Here is a 24083-nt window from a genome sequence, read left to right as displayed (position 1 = left end):
TTCAAAAGTATCATAAATTGAACGGACCATAAACTTCCTGAGTTGCAAAAGACTAGAGGTACATTGCTGAAAAGCAGGAAGTTTACGGTCCGGAATATACTTTTGAAAAGAGGTCACCTGTTGAATGAGATGCTTCAGGTAAAAAGAGAAGTGGAAATGCGTAATTACCTGAACGGTTGGCCAGCATCGCATTTTGGTAAAGGCGTTTCCAAATTTATCCAAGACCTTTCCTTCTCTGCCAGGAGGGACAGAGGCATATACACTGGCTCCTGCAGATTTTTTTAGGGTTGACTCTACCAACAGAGATTCATGGGGAAGTTGGTGCTTGTCAAATCCTGGAATTGGGAATCACTTTATACAGAGATTCCAGTTTTCCTTGGGGCTCCTGGAATCGTCAAAGGAGTTCCCAGATTCTTATAAAAAGTTTCCCTCAAGATGTCATGGAGGGGCAACTTTAAAAACTCTTTAGGAGGTTGGTCAAAAATCCAAAGCATCCAGAAATGCCTTGGATTTTTTAGAGTCAGACTCCAAATGGAATAGAAAGGGTGTCTGACATCTCCTTTAAAAATTTGGTGAAGGAGGAGTGCTCTGGCTTAGCAGCAGGATCCTGCACCGATGGTTCATCCTCATCAGATGTGTTAATCTTCCCTCGGTACCGAGGGGAATCAATCTGAGTCATCCCACAAGCCAGGGTCCCGTACCGATTGGAAACGGCCCTGGGAAAGTGGAGTAGATGTTTCAGTATGCTTAGTCTTGCGTAACGATTTACCTGAACGGGTGGAGACGGTACCTGGGGAATGTAGTAACGGTACGGGGTTCAGAGAACGGTACCGGGGTCAGAAACCGTAGGAGTAGTACGCCGCTTCGGTTCCGCTGACAGAACAGGCATGGATAAAGGATTTGTGCGGTGCCAAAACAGTCGATGTCAATAAAAGAGGCTGATCGACAGACGGCACCGAAGGCTCAGTCGGTACCAATACTGGAAGGTTCGAGTCAACAGAAGCCGGGAGCAAGTGTTGGAGTAGCTCCTTAAGCTGGACCTGGAGGATAGAGGCAATGCGCTTATCCAACGTATGGTCCCGATGGCACCGGTACCGGTTTTTTTCTTGCTCGGTACCTTCGGTGCCGCTCGACGCTCGGGTGAAGTCGATGCCGAATGACGAGGCAGTGACTTCAATGGGAGGCGGAGCGCTTACGGGCCGGCGCTCAGTCTGCAGGACTTGGCTCACTGCATGCTCGACTGGCGGGCCTAGAACAGTAGGGGGAAGGCTTCTAGTAGCCGGCTTACCTACAGGATGTCGACACCGGCGATGTATCTTGCGGTGCTCGAGGCAGTCGGAGTCGATGTGGAGGAAGTCGTCGACGTCGATACCGGTGCAACTTCCATAGCGGTACCGAAAAGGATCCGCTGCTGAATTTGACGATTTTTTAAAGTTCTTTTTTGTAAAGAACTACAGCGGGTGCAGGTTTCAGCCCTATGGTCCGGACCCAGACACTGGAAGGCACCACTTGTGCGGGTCGGAGAGGGAGATAGGGCGTGCACACCTCTGACACTTTTTGAAACCCGGTGACGGGGGCATGAAGGGAAAAACTGCTGTAGCAAAATCGAAGCCCGAGGCTTCGATGGTGCCAACAGGCCCCGCCGGGGCAGATCGATAAAAAAAAAATGAAATAATAAAACGATTTTTTTTTTTTTTTTTACACAAACGGTAAATAAAAAAGAAATAAATAAATTATGAAGAGAAAAATACGCGCGAGCGGGAAGGCAAGTGAAAAGAGAAAAAACTTCCAACAGCCGTTGGAAACACGCGTCTTCTTAGCTCCGCGGAATTAAGAAAACTGGGGACCGCGCGCCTCTGTCGGGCGGGAAGGCACTCACGCACGCGCGGTGCGGCCTAGCTAGAACTTTCTAAAGTTCTTAGAGTGCAATCACTCTAAAATTGTCCGTACCGGGGCTCTGTCGGTGCCGTCACCCATCAGTCAAGAATATGCTGCCTGCTTGTCCTGGGATAAAATACTGTATAATGTGTTTCTAGTGTTTTAGGTCCAAACAATTTTTATTGATGCAACAACAAGAACACAGTAGCAAGGCACCCCGAAGGTGCACAATACGAAACAAATATGCATCATATAATTAGGATAACATAACAAGGACAAAACAAGAGGAATATCAAACCAAACGCCTCCCCCCCCCCCCCCCCCCCGCGGAAAGGCACTCCGAGGCCCTGGACTACTGATGAGCCCCGAAGATGCCACACCTCTACCACCCCCCCCACTGAATCCCCTATACCCTGTCCTTATCAATAGCCCAGAACCTACCCATACACCTCAAACCCACCCCAAACCCCCCACCCTCCCAAAGGTACTCCCCACCAAAAAACTCGCCAGTACCTCCCACCCAAGTTACTATCCGGGCACCCATTTCAGGACACCCATCTCAAAACCCCACTACGGCCCTTTGGATGCAAATCTGCAGATAGGGTTCCCCAAATATGCAGGAACAACAACTTACACATCCTGCCCCCCCCCCCGCCCGCATCGCGCACCTCCTAGATGGCCAACTGATGCAACTGGTTCCGCCAAAGCCAAAACGTCAAAGGTTCAGGGACCGTCCAGCATTGAAGGAATACATTTCCTGGCTCAATAAACTCATCTTCTTGCACAGAGCCTCTGCAAATCCAAGATAAAATTGGGCTGGGGTACTGCGCAGGGCTCTCCCAATCAACCCAGACATGTAAGAGATTATACGCCTCCAGAAGCGCTGGATGATAGGGCAAGTCCAGAAGGCATGCCCAAAAGTGTGTCCCCCTGACCCACATTTATGACACAGTGGTGTAGGGAGACCCCACTATAATACAACTGTGTGCGAGTGTAATATGCGCGTAAGGTCACCCTATAATGCGTTTCCCTCAACCAAGCACACGGGGTAACCCCTGGCGTCACCATCAAGGTACGGGCTACATCCCATTGCCCCAAATCAATTTGCAATTCCCCCTCCCATTTACCCCGGATGTTCTGGTAATCTTTAGCTGGTTGTAACTCTTGCAAGCTAACATGAATGCTTGACACCGAGAGGGACACCCCCTCCTCCCAAGCAAACAGTTCCTGCAGCCTAGCCCCCATATGTAGTCGCAATTGTGCTCTATCGAGGGATCCCACATAGTGCTCCACTTGATGACATGCAAACTGCGTGCCCCAGGTCTCCCCCACCTTAGCTAGCAAATCTGCACGGGTCAACAGCTCCCCATCATCCCCCAAAATATGTTCTAAACGAGAAACCCCTTTCGCTCCCCAGGACAGAAACTGTCTGGAGTCCCGTCCCAGAGGGAAGGTCGGGTTACCCCGCAAGGGCAAGAGATCAGTAACCGTCGAATCCCCACCCAGGGCTTGCACAAGCCAACGCCAGGCCGCTTGCAATGCTCTAAATATTATACTGGATCAGAGAGAAGGGGGCAAGGCCCTTCGTGGACTATGCAAAAACGCAAACACATCATAAGGAGCAAAAAACTCACGTTCCATCCAAAGAGGTGTGTAACTACTGGTCATATTCACCCAATCTCCCAAATGGTGAAGCAAACACGCAAAATTATAAACCCGCACATCCAGTAAGCCTAACCCCCCCCCTCTGCCAATTCCCCAGCAACTGAGATATCTGCAATTTTGGTTTCTTGGCTGCCCAACAAAAGCGAGAAATTCCTTTGTAAAGACTGTGTAAATCTTTCTTCAGCAAGCAGAGTGGCAAAGTCTGCAATACTTATAGCCATTTGGGAAAAATGAACATCCGAACCATGCAAATGTGCCCCATCAGAGAAAGGGGCAAGGCGCTCCAGGTATCCAGCAGAAGCTCTGTCTGCTGCTGAAGCTTATCCACATTAAGGCGATACAAACGATGAACCGGCATAGTCATCAAAGTCCCCAAATACACAAATAGACCCGGCGCCCATGCCAGAGGGAACCCATCCCCCCCATTGGGCCTGAACTGCTGCAGAGGATGCTAACGCCTCCGACTTATCCAAATTCAAGCGGAACCCAGCATAGCCTCCATATTCTTTGATCAAGTCCAACAAAGCCGACAGGGAGGGCAAAGGATCCGTTAAGTGAACTAAGATATCATCCGCAAAGGCTGACAATCCTATATAATAAAACCCTAGAGCGCGCATGTGCTCTTGAAACTTCATGATCCCTGCTGCTGTGATTTCTGATCCGTGGCCGCATTCCATTTTAGAACGCGGAGGCAGGGATCACTCTGGCCATTCCCCTCCTCCCGCCCTCACTCACCAACCTGAAGCAACTCAAACCACCTGTCGCCCTCACTCACCAACTCGAAGCAAGCTGGAACACACCTCCTGCCCCTCACTTCCAACCTCGAAGCAAGCTTGGAGCACACCTCCCGCCTCACCTCACCAACCCGGAACACACCTCCCGCTCTCGCTCACCGCTGCTGCCGCCGCCGCTGATCCTCTTCTTCGGGGCAGCCTGCGATCGTGGCCGGCTTTGGCGGGCCTCGCGGGCCGCTTTCCGGCCTCGGTGACACGTTCCCTCTGACGCACGGCATCGCGTCGGGGGGAGAAGTGTGCTTCCGTGTTGGGGAGCAGCCTGCGAGGTTCGCTGGGGCCGGCCACCACGATTGCGGCCTGCTTTGAAGAGGAGCAGGCCAGAAGACGCCGGGATGGAGGGAGGGTAAGCAGGGGGATCAATATAGGGGGCACAGAGGGAGAGGGAAAGGGGGCTGCTTTTGGGGGGAGGGGTGTGCTGAGGTGAGACAGTAGGGGCCATGGAGAGATAGGGAGAGGGAAAGGGTGCTGCTTTGGGGGGGGGAGGTGTGCTGGGCACAGACAGTTTTGCTCTGGGGGAAGACAGAAGGGGGCCATGGAGAGACAGGGAGAGGGAAAGGAGGCTGCTTTGGGGGAGGGGTGTGCTAGGGGGAGACAGAAGGGGCCATGGAGAGATAGGGAGAGGGAAAGGGGGCTGCTTTGGGTGAGAGGTGTGTTGGGAACAGACAGCTTTGCTCTGGGGGAAGACAGAAAGGGCCATGGAGAGACACGGAGAGGGAAAGGGGGCTGCTTTGGGAGGAGGGGTGTGCTTAGGGCAAACAGCTTTGCTCTGGGGGGGAAGACAGAAAAGGGCCATGGAGAGACAGTTAGGGATAGGGAAAGGGGGCTGCTTTGGGGGGGAGGTTGTGTGCAGGGGGGGCAGACAGCTTTGCTCGGGGGGGGGGGGGGGGGGAGACAGAAGGACACAGACAGCGGCCAAGAAGAGAGAGATATAGAAACACAGACACATCTATTCTAGCACCCGTTAATGTAATGGGCTTAAAGACTAGTTTAAAAGATAATTCACTGATATCAATCCCCCGTATAGATGGCATCGCATGGATATCCCGGATTAGGGGGTCCAAAGTAAGCATGAACAACAATGGAGATAAGGGGCAACCCTGTCTCGTCCCCCGAGAAATGGGGAACTGGTCCGTTTCAAATCCTTCAATACTATTCTAGCCTGAGGAAGAGTATACAATGCGCGCACCACCGATCCCAAAAAACCCTCAAAACCATAGGCCGCCAATGTATCATAAAAAAAAATCCCACCTCACCCTATCGAACCACCTTCTCGGCATCAAAGCTAACCAGCACCGATGGGAGATCGCACGCCGCCCGCTGTTCCAAAGACAGCAACAATTTGCGAACATTTTTAGCTACGGTTCGACCCTTCACAAATCCCACCTGAGCGTCGTGGATAAGAGAAGGAAGCACAGCTGCCAGCCGCTTTGCCAAGATTTTCGCTAACAGCTTTACCTCCGTATTCAGTAATGAAATAGGACGGTAGGAGCCTGCTATTTCATGGTCTTTATGCGGTTTGGGTAACAGCAATATGCGTGCCATATTCATACCCTCCGGTAAAGGTTCAGCTCCAACCACGACATTAAACATCCGAGCTAGGGGCTGGACTATCTCCTCACCCAAAAGCTTATAAAATTCGAAGGGCATACCATCCTCACCTGGGGCCTTCAGCAGAGGACTGTTCCCTATAGCCCAATACACTTCCTCTGGTGTGATGGGAGCGTTCAGATGCTCCCTGTCCGTCTCAGAGATACGGGGCACTGTTATCCTATCCAAATAAGGGCCTGCCTCCACTCCCTCCTCCAACGGGATGCATATAGGTTCTTAAAATAGCGCAAAAAGACATCACCAATCTCCGGGTCAGTGGTAACTCGCACCCCCTGCTCATTCCTCAAGGCCTGAACCCTTCGAGGGGCCCGTTCTGGTAGAAACCAGTCGGGCCAGTAGTTTCCCCCCCTTATTCCCATATTTATAAAGCTGGTATTTGTAATAAGCGAGGGATTTGCATGCTCGCTGATGGAGTAAGGTATTGATGGCCACTTGGTACTCCATCAATTCCTGCTTGTGCATGGGGTCACCAGTCTGACCATATCTCCTCCAGGCTCTAGCTACATCCCTTTCCAAGCGCAAAATTTCTCTATCACGAGCATTTCTCACGTGACTACTGTAACTCAGGGTATCCCCCCTCAAAACCGCCTTCGCCGCTTCCCAAAATAAAACGGGTCCCCTTCCGCATGAGCATTATGTCGTTTGTATTCAATCCATGCACCCAGCAACCGTTCCCTATAATTGGGATCCCTATACAACGCAAGTGGAAAAACCCAGCGCCACTTCCCCTGAGGCCCCCCTCCTACTTGCCACGACACCTGAACCCAGGCATGATCAGAAATTGTATAGGGACCGATCTCCGCCCTCTCCAGCTTCCGAAACACCTGTTCCATCACCCAAATATAATCTATGTGAGACTGCGTACCGTGCGCCCGTGACATATGGGTGTAATCCCTCTCAGTGCCATGCAGTACCCTCCATGGATCGATCAAATCCAGATTATCACTAAATTTTGGGAGCTCCCTCTCCCCTGCCCTATGTAGAGCACCCCCTGGCCCCGTGCAATCCAAACTAGAATCCCGTACAGCATTAAAGTCGCCCCCTACATTCAGAGAGACCTAGGTGAAGGCAGCAACAAACGTGTCAGTTGAGCATATAATGGCCGGGTCACTTTCATTTAGGAGCAATAGACACAGCAAAATACTATGTCCTGCTGTGCGATCACCCCTCGACAGAGCACGTATCTACCCTCCCCATCCCTTGCCAAAATTTGTAGGTTATCAAGTAAACCCTTGCGGAACAAAATTGCCACTCTCCTACCTTTCCTGTTTGCAGAAGCTGCTACACACTCCCCCACCCACCATTGTTTCAATTTGGCATGTTCAAGGTCAGACAAATGGGTCTCCTGAAGAAAGGCCACATCCACCCTATGACGCTGTAAATGATGTAAAATCTTGGAGCGTTTAATGGGGGAATTTTTCCTCCCCCCCACATTCTAGATTACAATATTAACCAGGATCTATTGTCACTAACCACTCCACATACTCCACCTGTAACACCCTTGGGACCCGGCCACCCCAGCCCCTGACCAGACCCCACCAGAGCATCAGCTGAACATCAAGCACCGAGTCTAAGTAGAGAGTACCATCTCCCCCTCATTCCCGCACCCCCAGCCCCCCTCCCCGAACCTCCCCCTCCCCTCATCCCCAACCCAAAAACTACATCTCGAGACCATCCAAACAGATCTCAAGATCCCCCAAGGAAGAAGCAACTCCACCTCCCCAGCCACCCCAAAGCACTCCCCCATCACCCCTAAATTACCAAATATGCGCCAGACTAACCGCCTGGGTCCCTACCTCCAACAAGCCACAGTACAGACCTCCATCCCTCTCTTCCATACCCACCCAGAACATAACCACAGCACAACCCCCCAGAATAGATCCCCCCAGCCAGACTGAAACAGACAGCCCCGGCCCACCAAGTAGGCGCCATGCTGACATCTGCCCTCCTAACCATTCTGGCCCTCTTCCCAAATCCCCTCCTCACACAAAATCCTTGACTAACCACCAACCCTCCCGAAAACACAAGCAGCCATCCCACACCCCCACACCCCCACAGAGAAGACCCCGCTGCCTCCAAACAGCAAAAGCCATCCGGGCCAACAATAAAGTCCAATAATATCCGCAACCCTCCCCATGGTGGTGAACCCCGCTGCTCATTACTCCCAGCACTCCGCGCCATCGCTCCTCTGGTCTGTCGCCGCCAGCCGGAAAAGACCAGCCTCTCTCTTCCCCTTTTTCTCCAGCAGGTCCCCTCTCAGGAAGGGTAGTAACACCAAGTTCTTGTAGCCTCTGCCACAGTACGAATCTGTCGCATTGCACTTCCCACTGTCAGCGCCAAGGCGAAAGGGTAAAGCCACCATATCTGATGCCCTCTCTGCAGAGATAGGTGGTCACCGCTTGCATGTCCTTCCGCTTCCACAAGGTGACTGCCCGCCATATCCTGATAAATGTCCACCAGCAAATTGTGCCATATGTAATCCTTCAACTTTCCATGCTGCATGAAATATTGCCTCCTTCACCCGGTAGCTGCCCAGGCACAGAACAATGTTAAGGGGCAAGTTGGAGTTGGGGGCGCCCCAAAGCCCAATGTGGTCATTCTATTTCTATTTCCGGCACCCGCTCCTCACCTGCCAATGCACTAGTAAGGAGGTCGGTGCAGATGTCCCAGGCTGTCTGGCGGGCATCCCGATAAGCTGCATCTTCCGGCACTTCCACCAGATCCGGAGATTACACTGCTGAGATCTGTTCTCAAGATCTTCCAACTTGTCCCACAGCGCTAACTCCTACGCTCGACTCCCCGCCACTGCCTGCTGCACTGCAAACGAATGTCTTCAGTCACGATGTTGGACATGTGCTTCTACAGCATACCTGACGCTTCACCAGTGCTCCCAATTCCTTGTTTTAAATCTGTAACTGCTTTGGTGACATCATGACGTAGGGACTGCATTTCTTTACGAATGTCCAGCAACAAATCTCTCAGGCAGGCCGGCGCCTCCTGGGACCCCCCCTTGCTCACCACTGCCAGGCAGGTCCGGAAGGCTCACGCTGCCCCCCGTAGCAGGTGTCGATATCGCCAATTGGCCCCCCTGAGTCGGGCTGGCTTCTGCCACCGTCAGAGCCCCTTGCTTCCTTACCTACAAACCCGTAGCTGTCCAACTTTCTCTGCGTGGTCGAGCAGCCAGTTGCAGAAATCCAGGGTCGCGAGTACCGGTTTCGGGGTTGGCCGGTAAGGAATACAGCGGCACTCCCAAGGTCCTGGCAGGGACTCCCGCACCGAAACAGATCATGCTGGGCACTCTCCACACCACTACTCCTCCAGGGCTGGGGCCTGCACATGACGGGGGCAGCAGCAGAAGAAGCACCCACACAAGGATGTGAAGAGGAAGCTTCCAACAGCACTGACCCTTTATGAGCCTACCAGGATTATTGTGAATGCACAGAAAAAAACAGAGCTCTGGGGTCACCAATTGTGGGGACTGCACCGAACTAGAACACACAGTTCATCAGAAGAGCTGAGGCACATTGTTCAAAATGGTACAATTGCCCGCACGTGGGGTGCGGTACTCAGCCGCCCGGCAGCCATCAAAAGGGCTCCTGCCCACCGGCCCTATCCACTGCTCTCCAGTGGGCCAGCGCCTTCGATGCGCCCTGACTGCCTCTCACAACTGCCGCCACGGCGTACTCATGCTGCAGGTCCCAGGCGTAGTCAGGGGAGATGGACACCTGCAAAGTGCTAGAGCACCATGCGGGTCAACGGCTAGGGATCCGGCGTTTGAGGATGAACCATATTAAGCATGTTCCGCGCCTCTGCAATGAATGGCACTGTGTCGGGGATGTGTTGCCCCCGCTAGCCCCATGAGAAAGGCTGCCGGGCCACCTCCAGCAGGCTAAATTAGGCAATTTTACGGCGGCTGAAGAATGGAGCCTCTTCATCTGGCTGCCATCTTCGCCGGGTTGACGTCACATTCCTCCGTGTTTCTAGTGTTTTTAAGGGGGTATTAACTGAGTTCTCCTTTGATGCTTCTGTTGGCATTTGATTCGTTATTTCATTGTTCAATGTGTTATTTGTTAGAGCAGAAACTGTTGCTCGGGATGTTTTCCATTTCCTTACCTTAACTTGCATGCTTGGGTACCAACTGTAGGTGGCAGTAGAGCTCCCAGTGAAGTAGAGGATCACAGAAAAATTCCGGAGTGGATGCCTTCTACAGATGGCTCGTGGCCATGAGGAGATAACACAACACTCTAATATGCACAAAGTCTCTAATCAAATCACTTACTAATACTTTAGTTTCCACCTTAAATATGTCCGGTGGTTACCAACACCATGTTCCTCAGAAAGCCACACTAACTCTATTGAGTTCTTAGTTGCTTAATGTGGTAGCCATCCTCATAGGAACCAATGCACGGTGAAGTTTTTCACTTGGACCTTCTTATATTAATTATATTAATTTATGATAAAGTGCCAGTGCTGAGGTAGGCCAGCTGTCTAGGCCTACCCTGAAATAGAGACCTCACACTCTATATACTGGTATCAATCAATAAGTATATTTATTAACAAATCAGTAACAGCTTACAAGAATAAATCATTCAGCATATAGAGTAACAGAATGTAATCTTCAGGCCTGAGGATCCTCTGATGTCTGTTCTAGTTACTTCCTCTTAAATGCCTGTTTTTATACATTTCTTGATGGCTAACACCACGTTGGTCTAAAACACACGACAAATCTTTTATTGGTTATTTCTTACACGTCATTACATTTGTTAATTCATTAATTGGTTTATATCATTTGTGTCACGCTATACGTATATCCAGTTTACCAGAAAGCCTATCCTTTTCCCGCAAATGTCCTTTTAATCGTACCACATCAGCAATTTCAAGCCCTGCCCTTATCACAAGATACTCTTGCTAAATAATTTTCTTTAGAATTCTATTCTTGACTAGGATGTGGTCATCCTTTTATGATATCATAATAGATGTTGTCAGGCAGAAGAACTGGATTTTTGCTTGTTTTTTTTTCTTATAAGTTTCACTTCTCCTAGCTCATGACAGCTGATAAGTGTAGTCAGAAATGTCTCATAAATAATTTTTTTAGACTTTTAATACACTGATTTATTATAGTAGGAGAGGAGAGAGAGAATTTTTCCATTTTGAGGTCTGATCTCTTCACCTTTAGCGTTATATAAAGGACTTACTCAGTGTATTCTTCATACAAGAGCTTACTGCATTTTCCTATTCCTCTCAGTGCTTAATAATAAATAAATCGTCATAACTTCATAGTAGTCTTATTAAATTGCCACTTAACTTAGAACAGTTCTGTCTTAATCCCCACCGACGCATTTCAAACTTCTTCCTCAGGGTCGAGGATGGAGATTACTGCAAAAACAATGATCTTCATTAAGTCTCCCTGACAATCTAAGTAAGAAGCACAAAATAAAACTCACTAGCTTACCAGAACAGTTCAGAAACTTAGGATATAACTAAATCCATAATGTTCACGCTGGGACTAAAACATGGCCGCGGCGTTCTAGGTGGAGCTAAAGAAGGGAATATCCCGTGACGTGTACCGACTCCCACCAATCGCAGACAAACAGAATAAAACACCACACGCATACAAGGAACAGATATAAGTATGGAATCATACCGCCAAAGTCATCCAATCACTTGTTTAAATTGAGCCCATGAGGAATCATGGTATTCAGTTCAAACATCCATCGAAGTTCTTTAAGGTTTAAATGAGGAGATAACCCACTTGTCCAGAATGACAGACCTATTTACTGGAAAAAGATATTATCAAGGTAAGAACATGGGTCTCGTTTTAAAACCCTTTCTGTCCAATAACCAGTTCCTAATCCACAACAAAACATTGCCTCCTATCCCATGACTCTAATTTTCTCAGAAGCCTCTCATGTATGGAACCGCTGCCTTTGGCCTCTGAAGTGAGTGCGGTCTGGATATCAATGCAGGACAAGAAGCCAGAGGAAGGTACACTTTCCCTGGGAGCACCAGAAGAACTACTTCCATCCCTGTGAGTCTGAAAGGGGATCCCCACAGGATTCCCATCAATCCTGTTCCTATAGAGCTCTCGATTCTATACCACTTGCACCAAAGGCTCCATCACCAACGTGAATAGGAATGGGAAGAGTGAGCAGCCTTGCCACATACCCCTCCCCAAGGGAAAGCTGGATGAGTATGCCCCATTAATTTTTTATACATGCTTCAAAGGAGCTATAAAGTTCAAGCAGGCAGAGACAGAATCCAGGTCCTATTCCCATTTTCTGGAGCACTTTAAGCATAAAAGGCCCTGTCAAAGGCTTTCTCTGTATAACTCTAAGCTCTTTCCTGCTGGAACAAATTCCATTTGTTCAAAATGTACTAATGGGACAGAATTTTTGCCATAAAGTTAAGGTCCATATTTTATTAGTGATATTAGTCAGTATGAACTAGTGCTGCCCGATTCAGGAAAATAATTTGGATTCGATTTCGATTTTCCTGCCCAAGTGGGTGTTTTGTTTTGTTTTTCAATACATTCCTGGTGGTTTATTTTATAGCCTCTTCACCCCTTTTATAGCATCTTCACCCTTTTGCCTTCTCCTAACCACACTGGCGCTGTGGTGTAAACAAAATAAACAAACAAGACTTTTCCTTTCTCTGTTAAATCCTAGCTCACGTTTGCGGTCTAACACCAGCTCTGGCAGGATACACATCTAAAATCTGACATATTGTAATCACAAAACAGAAAATCAAATTATTTTTGCTACCTTTTGGTGTCTGGTCATTATTCAATCTTGTTGGTCCCAGGCTCTGGTTGTCTTCTGATAACTTGCTTACCAGGGTCTCCTTCTTCCTTCTTTCTCCATGCTAACCATCCATCTTCTATCTCTGTCCTCCCCTTCTGTTTCTCTTCCCTCCCCCGGAGGTCTGGCATCTTTTCTCAACTACCCTTTCATCCAGCATCTCTTCCTCCTTCCTCTCCACCCCAGGGTCCACCATATCTCCCTTTCTTTTCCCAACTACCCTCCTATCCAGTATCTCTATCCACCCCTCCACACCATCTCTTGTGTCTTCAACTTCTCTCCCTTGTTCAAACTTCCTCTCCCTTTCTGTTCCATCTCTCCCTAAATCCCATTGTCCACAATCTCTCTCCCTCTCCTCTGTTTTTAGACCATTATTTCTTCCTCCCCAAAGTCCGGCTTATGCACATCTCTTTGAACACCCTCTTCCTTCCCTCCGTATACTTCTACACCAGGGCCCCCCTCCCTTGAAGTTCTGTCCTCCCCAAAGGCCTGCACCCCCCTTGAAGGCCTGCCTGTTCCCTGAAAGCGTGTTGCCACCATCCCTGAAGGCTTGCCCCCCCTTGAAGACCTGCATCCCCCCTGAAGACCTGCCTGTCCCCCTGAAGGCCTGTACCACCACCCCTAAAGGCTTGTCCCCGCTGAAGGCCGGCACCCCACCCCTGAAGTCCTGCCTGTCCTGTATGTCTTGCATTAAGGCCTGCCCCTCCCCCCCGAAGAACTGCGTGTTCCCCCTGACCTCCTGCACATCCATTTACTTAATTTCAGCAGCCTGCAGAGAGGATTCACCGGTGCTAGCGTTCTTTGAAACTGCATAGGTCTTCAGAGCTGTCTTCCCTCTGCATGGTCCCGCCCCATCTGACATCAGAGGCAGGATCGCAGCAGAGGAAACTGCTCCGAAGGCCTATGGCAGCTTGCAAAGTTCGCTAGCACCAGCGATCTTCTCTGCAGGCTACTATTAGGTAAATGGATGCGCGGGAGGCCAGGGGGAAAGTTGGATACCAGCACTTCCTGACTGACCCTCCCCCCTCGCCCTCTACAGCAGGAGCGTCAGCAGCCAACCAGCAAGAGGGCAGCGCTGCCGCTTGTGCTTTAGGGGGCAAGGGGGAGGATCAGTCACCGAATTGGGATGGCCCGATTTTTTTTTTTAATCGATTTGAATCGATTCACCTGAAGTGAATCGGTGAATCGATTCGAACCGTGAATCTGGCAGCACTAGTACGAACCACAGCAGGTTTCATCCTTACTGGGTTTACATATATAGTAATATCTGCTGTGTTCATTACCTGGGTACAAACCCTTCATCCCTAAAGAAATTAAATACGCTTGGTCATAAGTAGAGCCAGCTGGACTGCAAATACTTTGGAACATAAGAATTGCCAAAACTGGGACAGACCGAAGATCCATCAAGCCCACCATCCTGTTTCTAACAATGACCAACCCTGATCATGAATACCTGGCAAGATCCCAAGCAGTAAAAACAGATGGCGTCATAGAGCTTTTACTCCACTCCGTAACAGACATTTTTTTCTTATAGGGTGATGGAGCTTTGCCCACCATCTTATGGTTCTCATGAAGGCACTTGCAATGTTTTGGTTTGTTTGTACAGCTAATTGTTTTATTCATGAGCTCGACTTATTCTGACCTGCAGATATTACATGATACTGGTTGATATTGGCGTATAAAACTTCAATTTACTACAGTATCCCAGTTTTTATTTTCTCCAATGGCTAATACTCTTTAATATTGTTTCTTTAAATATTTAGGGGCAGATTCTATAAACGGCATCTCGATTGCAGGTGGCAGTAGGTGTCCTACACTGTCTAACCAGCCAATCTGAATGCACATTTAAAAAAAAAACCCAAACAACCCAAAACAGGCACCTATTCTATAGGCGTTTGTTGCGGTTAAGGGAGACGCATCGGGACACTTAAGCTCGCCCAAGGCTTTGTGTGGCCGTGGATTCACCTGGAAGTGGCCTTGGGCGAGCTTTAAGCAGCTCTAGGTGTCTCCTTAGGGCTGCGACAGACGTCCTTTAATGTAGGTCAGTAAAATGCTGGCCTATATTTCAAATAGATGCGGCCGCTGAGCTGATCGCGGCAAGGAAATTTCCCCCTGCCGCGATTATTGCTGAGTGGCCTGCAGCATGGAAACCCCCCCCCCATGCATCTTAAGTGGCCTGTGTGGTGGGCTAGTGAATCATAGAGAGGAAGACCCAGGCCCATAAGCCACTCTAACTACTACATTCATGGTGGAAAATGTGAGCCCCCCAAAACCCTAATCTACTGCACATAGGTGCCCACCTGCAACATAAGGAATATTGGGAATGTAGACAGGTGGGTATAGTGAATTTTGGGGAGGTGTTGGGTGGACTCACCATAACTTATAAGGGAGTTCTGGTGAGATGTTTATGTGGCTCCCTTTTTGTGAAGTTCACAGCAGTGCCTGTGAGGTGCCCCTCTGCTCTGTTGCCATGTCTGGGTGGCCCAGTCCATCACAATGCTGGCCCTTCCCACGTCCAAAAGGTCATTGTTCTGGGCGTTTGGGACTTGGACAAATTATTGGTCGAGAATGTGGTATATAGACATATGTGGTGGTCTGGACGATCAAACGCCTGGATGAACAGATAGTTGATTTTCGGGGGAAAAAAATTTTAGACATTACTTTTCTAGAATGTACATTTTCCTGCTGCCGACTTTGGGTGACTAACACCCCTACATCCAAATCAGACTGACGTATCTTTTGATTATGACCTTCCACCTGTGAGGTTTAGGTTGAATTTTTCTTCCCAACTGAGCTATTTACATCCTGAGTTATAGAAATTGCTATTGCCTCAAATAATACCTGTATTATAATGTGTAAGTGCTTTGATTGTAATCACAGAAGTTCCATCTACAGTACTCCCCCGATATTTGTGGGGGTTCCGTTCCAGGAACCCCCGCGAATCTTGAAAAACCGCGTAATACAGTTTTTTCGTGGGGGAGACTGGAGAGGGCAGCGGTGATGAGAGCGGCTGGAGCACCGGCGAGTGAAGGAAATCAATCGCTGTATGTTCTGACCGCCTCTTCCTGTACTAAAGTTGGGCCTTACCCAATCAGGAGCTGCGTGTCGCAGGGGAGCACTGTACTTTCCTTTTGGATTGAAGGAGTAGTGTAGTGGTTTACAGCAGTGGTCTGGGGAACTGGATTCCAATCCCCCTGCCCAAATTTCAGCCCTGCCTGTCTGACATTGCTATTCGCCGTCATCTCAAACCGAATATTGCTAAAACTGAATTCCTTATCTTTCTGCCTTAAACTCACCACCCCCCTCCCGCCGTTCTCTATTTTCTGTGGATAAACACTATTCTCCTCCCTGTCTTGTCGGCTCGCAACCTTGGGGTGATCTTTGACTCTTTTCTTTCCTTCTGTGCTCTGATCCAACAAACCGCCCAAATCCTGTCCCTCCCTCTATAACATTTACCAAAATCCATCCTCTTCTATCTGAACACACTACCAAAACTCTCATCCCACACTCTCATCACTTCGCGCTTAGACTACCACTATGTACTTCTCTTGGGCCTCCTGTGTGCCAGTCTCTCGCTTTTTCAATCTATTCAAAATGCTGCTGCGCAAATGATATTCAGTGAGAGCCGCTATTCTCACATTACCTCTCTCTTCAAGTCGCTTCATTGGCTCCCTGTCCATTTCCGAATATAGTGTAAACTCCTCTTGCTGACTTACAAGTGAATTCGCTCTGAAGCTTCTCGCTTATCTCCCCCTATGCTCCCCCCATGATCTCAGCTCATCGGGCTTATATCATCTTATCTGTACCCTTCTCTTCCACAACTCCAGACTCCGTTCCATTCTTTCTTGTGGCACCGTGTGCCTGGAACAGATCAATACGTCGGTCTCCATCCCTGGCTGTGTTCAAATCCACGTTAATGGCCCACTTTTTTTGAAACTGTTTTCAACTCTTAAGTCCCACTCACTGCTGTCAGATACCTATACCCACTGTAATCTCCCCCAACCCTGAAATGTCCTGTCTAAATTAGATTGTAAGCTCTTCTGAGCAGGGACTGTGTACACCTTTCAGCGCTTTAGAATTACTAAATAGTAGTACAGTAGTAGTTTGTGACTCTGGACAAGTCACTTAACCCTCCAGTGCCCACACTTTGAAAAGCCAAGTCCACATTCCCTTCTTCTGTATTATGTGTCCGCTTAAGGTCTCGACTGTGCAGGATCCCAAGTTGGCAGCTGCCGCAGTGTTTGTTGGGGGGAATCTCCTCCCTCAGTTTCCTCTTTGCAGGATTAGAAAGGACTTGGGAGAAGCCGAGAAGGCTGGTGACGTCACAAGAGAGAGGGCGGAGCTTCTCGCCGAAGGCTCTGCCCCTTGTAGTGATGATTGGTCGGATTGGTCCTGGGGCGGGAAGAGGAGTGGAAGGGTCCGCCCCCTAACACACATAGGGAGAAAGGAATATCTCGCTCAGTTCTGACCAAACTCTGCCCCCCTTTGTGATGTCAATCGGTATGGGCCAGAAGTAAGCTGAGTCGGCCATGTGCTCCTCTCTCTTCACAGCCCTGAAGTAGAGAAAGAGCCCCAAATGTCGAAGGCCAGAGGGAAATGGCTGCAGGAGCTTCTGCTCAGGTAGAAGATCCCCCACCCCCACTTTTCTTTCTCTCTCTTTCCCTGGCAGTGGGGTTCAGCCTCCTCTTAGCTGCAGGGGGAGGAGCAAGATTGGGGGAGGGGAAATGACACAACCACACTCAAAGGGGGTCCATATAGGGACTTAGTTTGTTCCTGGGCCAATGGAGGATTAAGTGACTTGCTCAGGGTCACCAGGTCTACAATAATGCCTGATGGTGATACAGAAGGTGCTGAATGTGTTTCTGGTTTGTGTTTCAGATGCAGGTGGCGTTTCAGGACATCGCTATCTCTTTCTCACAGGAGGAGTGGGAATATTTAGATGAAGGGCAGAAGGAGCTTTACAGGGAGGTGATGAAGGAGAATTATGAGACTCTGATCTCCCTAGGTAAGGACTGCTTTATCTGCATCCTAAAATATTCAACTAATATGAGACATCTTTCTGTATTTCCTTTGCTCCAGAAACTTCCAAGTATGATCAGGATCTCTTTGTGCTAATCTCTATCTTAAAACTGATACCATGAGGGCCCATAAGACTATCTTGTGTGTCCTACAAGTTTTTTTTTCACCTTTGAAATAAGAGACAGATTATTCTCTGTTTCCTGAAGAGCTAAAATGCAGGTCAGAGTAGCCCAAATGGTCAGAACCTGGGTGCAGAAGATTATCTTGTACCTGGAAGCGGTTTTTGAGACCAGAGAAAAGTAAGGTGCTGTGGTCATCGATCTCTGCCTCAGCTTATAGCATTGTCTGACACTGTAAACTGTTCCAAAAGTTGCAGAATTGTCTCCAGAATCACCATGTGATAAGAGTACACTTCGCCCTCCATATTCGCTGTGAAAGTGGATTAACAGAACCGCAAATACAGAAAAACCGTGAATAACTTTTTCATATGTTATTCACTGTTTTCTATTAAAAACCATCGTGAACATATTGAAGCCGCAAATAACATAGTGGGAGGACCTGGCCTATTCCAGAAGGAGAGACAAAACACGGTGAAGAAAGTGCTGGGATTCAGAATTTTCTCCGTAAACGCTTGGAATCAGCGATTTCTCTATGCAAGCTGAGGTAATTTGGGGGGAGGAGCCAGCAAGCTAAAAACCGTGAATAATCGAACCACAAATTCTGAAACCGCGAATATGGAGGGAGAAGTGTAATAGAAGAAATGCTCACCAAATTATATCGCAAACTGTGTACTGCGGCACATTAGGGTCCCTCTTGAGATTTCAGGTGTGCCGCGGCACACTGGTGAGGAGGAGAGGCACCGGCACTGGCCGACTGCTTACAGGGCATGCCTCTCGTGGCTAGAGGCATGACCTGTAGGCAATCAGCTGGCTACCTGCACATCTCCTCTCCGGTCCTCTTCCCTGCTGGCACCCACCACTGGCAGGCATCTCAGGGCCTTCCCGCATGCGCGGACATCGACGTGATGACATCATGCATGTGCGTGACATTATCGCGGCGAAGTTCGCACACTTCCGGATTCCTCGAGCCACGTCTACTACATTTAGTGTGCCGTGGCATGAGAAAGTTTGCAGGACACTATTAGAGGGAAGAACATCAGGTCGGGCCCTTAAAAGTTGTCTCCCTCGCCCCTCCCAAGGATCAGTGTTTGGTTTCTCCTCTTTTCAACCTTTATCTTGCCTCCTCTTCTACACATTCTGTTTTTCTGATAATTTGGCTCCTGCATAACAGCAGCTCTTTGGAGAATTTACAATATTCTGTAGAGAGAAACGTTGAGACGATTATCTGGTCACCTGTGATAGGACTAAAATATAATATGGGCCTAGAGAGCAGCAGAATTAACGGCAGCATGGCATACTCTGAACAGCCAAAATGATGGATTCATTCAGTTTTGAATATCAGACACCTCAAGAACATAAGACTAGCCTTACTGGGTCAGACCAATGGTCCTTCAAGCCCAGTAGCCTGTTCTCGGTGGCCAATCCAGGTCACTAGTACCTGACCTGACCAAAGAGTAGCAATATTCCAGAATCCCAAAGAGTAACAAAAGATTACGGAACCCGAAAGAGTAGCTAAATTCCATGTAGAATCTCAAAGAATAGCAAGATTCTGGAATCTCAGGAGTAAAGATTCTAGAACCCCCAAAGAGTAGCAGCATTCCATGTTACCGATCCATGGCTTCACCCATGTCTTTCTCAATAACAGACTGGACTTTTCCTCCAGGAACTTGTCCAAACCTTTCTTAAAATCATCCAATCTGTGTATTCACAGCATCCAGTGTTTCATATTCTCCCACATCCCATGTGTCTGATTTATTCTGTCTGTTTCTTGTGTACCACCAAGAACTTTGGATAGTGCGGTGTAGAAATGAATAAATAATCGGACCCTTCCCCTGGAATTGGCTGGTGTTGAACCAGGTCTTTCCTTCTGTGAGGAATAGTGGATTTGGCCTAAAACTCCAAATATGACTCTTAATTAGCACTCCAAGCTCTCTGAGGAAAAGGCCCACCTTGAGCACAGCCGAGATTCAGGAGATTTAACGAAGGCATCTTCTGTTTCACTGTAGGCAAACAGATAACTTAGCTACAAAGCATATTTCATAGAAAGAGAATAAATTTCCACCACTGTCACTCAGACTGGCATTGGCATGAAGCAAAGTAGATTCCTTTCTAACCCCAGAATCAAGAATAAATATAAGTGAATCACAGTTTTCTCCATTCTTTTGTAGATAGCTGTTATAGAGGTGAGTAGGCAGGAGCTGCTCATGTCTCAGTTAAGCTCTCTACCTGCTTATACATTTTAAACATTTGTAAAGCAAGATTTTCACTGGCATCTAAAAATCACATACAAAGGGGCCATTTGAAGCTCTAATGGCATGTCACGCTGTTTCTGCTTTACACTGACTTGGGTGAATCTCTTCATAAAGGCAGTTAATTCGTCCCAATAAATAAATAAATACAATCCATCATAGGGAAGTATAACTGAGCTTTCATGTTTATTCCTGGAAACAGGCTTTGTGAGGATAAGTCCTGATCTGTTATCGTGGATTAAACAAGACGGTGAGCCAAATATCCAGGACCCCCAGGAGTCAGGAGAGAGAGAAGTTAGACATTCAAACACGGGTGAGTAACAAATACTCTACAGAATGATTTGGGCTATTTTAATAATAACTACTCTACAGTATAAGGAGGTCTTAGAGTACAGCAGAGTAAAATAAATCGAATCATGTAAGCCCGTATTACAAAAAACTACACTGGCTGCCGATGGAAGCAAGGGTCATTTTCAAGTTTGCCTGCCTCTGCTTCAAAACCATAACTGGTTCATCCCTACCTGTCACACCATTTTGAATTTCCAGGCACCACTTGCACACGTAGTGCCTATCTGTTTGCTTTCCCATCCTTGAAAGGCTGTATCTACAAGAGATTCCTTGATAGATCATTATCATTCCAAGCAGGCAAATGGAATAAATGTCTAACCACCTTCATTTCAAATGCACCCTCCTACCAAACCTTCAGGAAATCAATTAAAACCTCTCTCTTTGATAAATTTCTCTGACTCATTTCCTGACTTGTTGTATCTTTGAAATGCTTCCGGATAAATCCTGACTTCTCTTGGCATGCCAATGTAATTTGAAAGTCTTTTTTTGTAACATAGGTGTGTGTGTACAGTCTCTTCCTCTGAACTGCTTGTGGTATTGCGGTATACAAAATAAAGTTATTATTATTATCTGTATAGAGAGCAGTATATAAGGCCTCCTAAGTGGATGATGTCATCTGATGGAGTCCGAATACTAACAAAACCCGAAAAATGGGAGATGAAATAAAGTTCAAACAAGAAAGTCTCCCAAGCCCCAAGATGGAAACTGAGATAAGGGGGAGAGACTGCCTGTAGAAAGGGAAGGAAAATACCACTCCACCTAGAGCCCTCAGTCACACAGTCCTCCTCCGGACCCCCAGAGGTAACGGCTGCCACTGGCTTACACCCAGAAAGGTGTCAACTGTGAAACATCCACGGGCTCTCTGTGAATTTTAGCGATAAATAACACAAAAGTGCTAAAGAGTGCAAACAAAATCAAAACACCCTCGCTACAGGTAGTCTCTACCCCTGATCCAGGGGGGCCGACAAAAAAGTTCAAGTGTCCAATTTCAACCATATAAAGCCAAAGGAAGGTACTTAGCTTCTCTAGAAAATGCAGCCAGCAAGTCACCGAACGTCCTACGGGACACCGTTTCGGGGGTGAACACCCCCTTCTTCAGGAACGACTGACGCTAAGCAGAAGCCTCAGAATCACCAGGCTACAGCAATTTGGCAATAGTAGAAAATGGCGCTTGAACCGGAACAGACGCCTCCGATTTAAACTGCAGACCAGGAGACGTCACTGAGTTGACACATCACTTGACTAAAGCAGCTGCGAGCAGGAAAAGAAATTAACCTGCCCACATGGATTCTAAAGGTTCCCAAAAAGAACAAAACCAAAATAAAACTGAAACAGCTAAAATGCTAGCACAACAAATATTCAGAAAGTATACTGCCACTCGATATATTCGTTGTGTCCTGTGCTACAACGAAGGGAACAGTACTGGATTTACGAACTCCAAACTTTGACCCCCACAGGACAATGAAGGGAACAGTACTGGATTTACGAACTCCAAACTTTGACCCCCACAGGACAATGAAGGGAACAGTACTGGATTTACGAACTCCAAACTTTGACCCCCACAGGACAATGAAGGGAACAGTACTGGATTTACGAACTCCAAACTTTGACCCCCACAGGACAATGAAGGGAACAGTACTGGATTTACGAACTCCAAACTTTGACCCCCACAGGACAATGAAGGGAACAGTACTGGATTTACGAACTCCAAACTTTGACCCCCACAGGACAATGAAGGGAACAGTACTGGATTTACGAACTCCAAACTTTGACCCCCACAGGACAATGAAGGGAACAGTACTGGATTTACGAACTCCAAACTTTGACCCCCACAGGACAATGAAGGGAACAGTACTGGATTTACGAACTCCAAACTTTGACCCCCACAGGACAATGAAGGGAACAGTACTGGATTTACGAACTCCAAACTTTGACCCCCCACAGGACAATGAAGGGAACAGTACTGGATTTACGAACTCCAAACTTTTGACCCCCACAGGACAATGAAGGGAACAGTACTGGATTTACGAACTCCAAACTTTGACCCCCACAGGACAATGAAGGGAACAGTACTGGATTTACGAACTCCAAACTTTGACCCCACAGGACAATGAAGGGAACAGTACTGGATTTACGAACTCCAAACTTTGACCCCCACAGGACAATGAAGGGAACAGTACTGGATTTACGAACTCCAAACTTTGACCCCCACAGGACAATGAAGGGAACAGTACTGGATTTACGAACTCCAAACTTTGACCCCCACAGGACAATGAAGGGAACAGTACTGGATTTACGAACTCCACACTTTGACCCCCACAGGACAATGAAGGGAACAGTACTGGATTTACGAACTCCAACTTTGACCCCCACAGGACAATGAAGGGAACAGTACTGGATTTACGAACTCCAAACTTTGACCCCCACAGGACAATGAAGGGAACAGTACTGGATTTACGAACTCCAAACTTTGACCCCCACAGGACAATGAAGGGAACAGTACTGGATTTACGAACTCCAAACTTTGACCCCCACAGGACAATGAAGGGAACAGTACTGGATTTACGAACTCCAAACTTTGACCCCCACAGGACAATGAAGGGAACAGTACTGGATCTACGAACTCCAAACTTTGACCCCCACAGGACAATGAAGGGAACAGTACTGGATTTACGAACTCCAAACTTTGACCCCCACAGGACAATGAAGGGAAACAGTACTGGATTTACGAACTCCAAACTTTGACCCCCACAGGACAATGAAGGGAACAGTACTGGATTTACGAACTCCAAACTTTGACCCCCACAGGACAATGAAGGGAACAGTACTGGATTTACGAACTCCAAACTTTGACCCCCACAGGACAATGAAGGGAACAGTACTGGATTTACGAACTCCAAACTTTGACCCCCACAGGACAATGAAGGGAACAGTACTGGATTTACGAACTCCAAACTTTGACCCCCACAGGACAATGAAGGGAACAGTACTGGATTTACGAACTCCAAACTTTGACCCCCACAGGACAATGAAGGGAACAGTACTGGATTTACGAACTCCAAACTTTGACCCCCACAGGACAATGAAGGGAACAGTACTGGATTTACGAACTCCAAACTTTGACCCCCACAGGACAATGAAGGGAACAGTACTGGATTTACGAACTCCAAACTTTGACCCCCACAGGACAATGAAGGGAACAGTACTGGATTTACGAACTCCAAACTTTGACCCCCACAGGACAATGAAGGGAACAGTACTGGATTTTACGAACTCCAAACTTTGACCCCACAGGACAATGAAGGGAACAGTACTGGATTTACGAACTCCAAACTTTGACCCCCACAGGACAATGAAGGGAACAGTACTGGATTTACGAACTCCAAACTTTGACCCCCACAGGACAATGAAGGGAACAGTACTGGATTTACGAACTCCAAACTTTGACCCCCACAGGACAATGAAGGGAACAGTACTGGATTTACGAACTCCAAACTTTGACCCCCACAGGACAATGAAGGGAACAGTACTGGATTTACGAACTCCAAACTTTGACCCCCACAGGACAATGAAGGGAACAGTACTGGATTTACGAACTCCAAACTT

At 48.0% G+C, this 24083-nt stretch overlaps 1 pseudogene; it reads left to right on the top strand.

Annotated features, from left to right (window-relative positions):
- LOC117354493 overlaps positions 1-24083 on the top strand; it is an 86756-nt pseudogene that overhangs the window by 49736 nt on the left and 12937 nt on the right.

This window comes from Geotrypetes seraphini, chromosome 2 (genome assembly GCF_902459505.1).
Source record: "Geotrypetes seraphini chromosome 2, aGeoSer1.1, whole genome shotgun sequence".
In the NCBI taxonomy this organism is placed as follows: Eukaryota; Metazoa; Chordata; class Amphibia; order Gymnophiona; family Dermophiidae; genus Geotrypetes; species Geotrypetes seraphini.
This window is presented reverse-complemented; position numbering and strand designations above follow the sequence as displayed.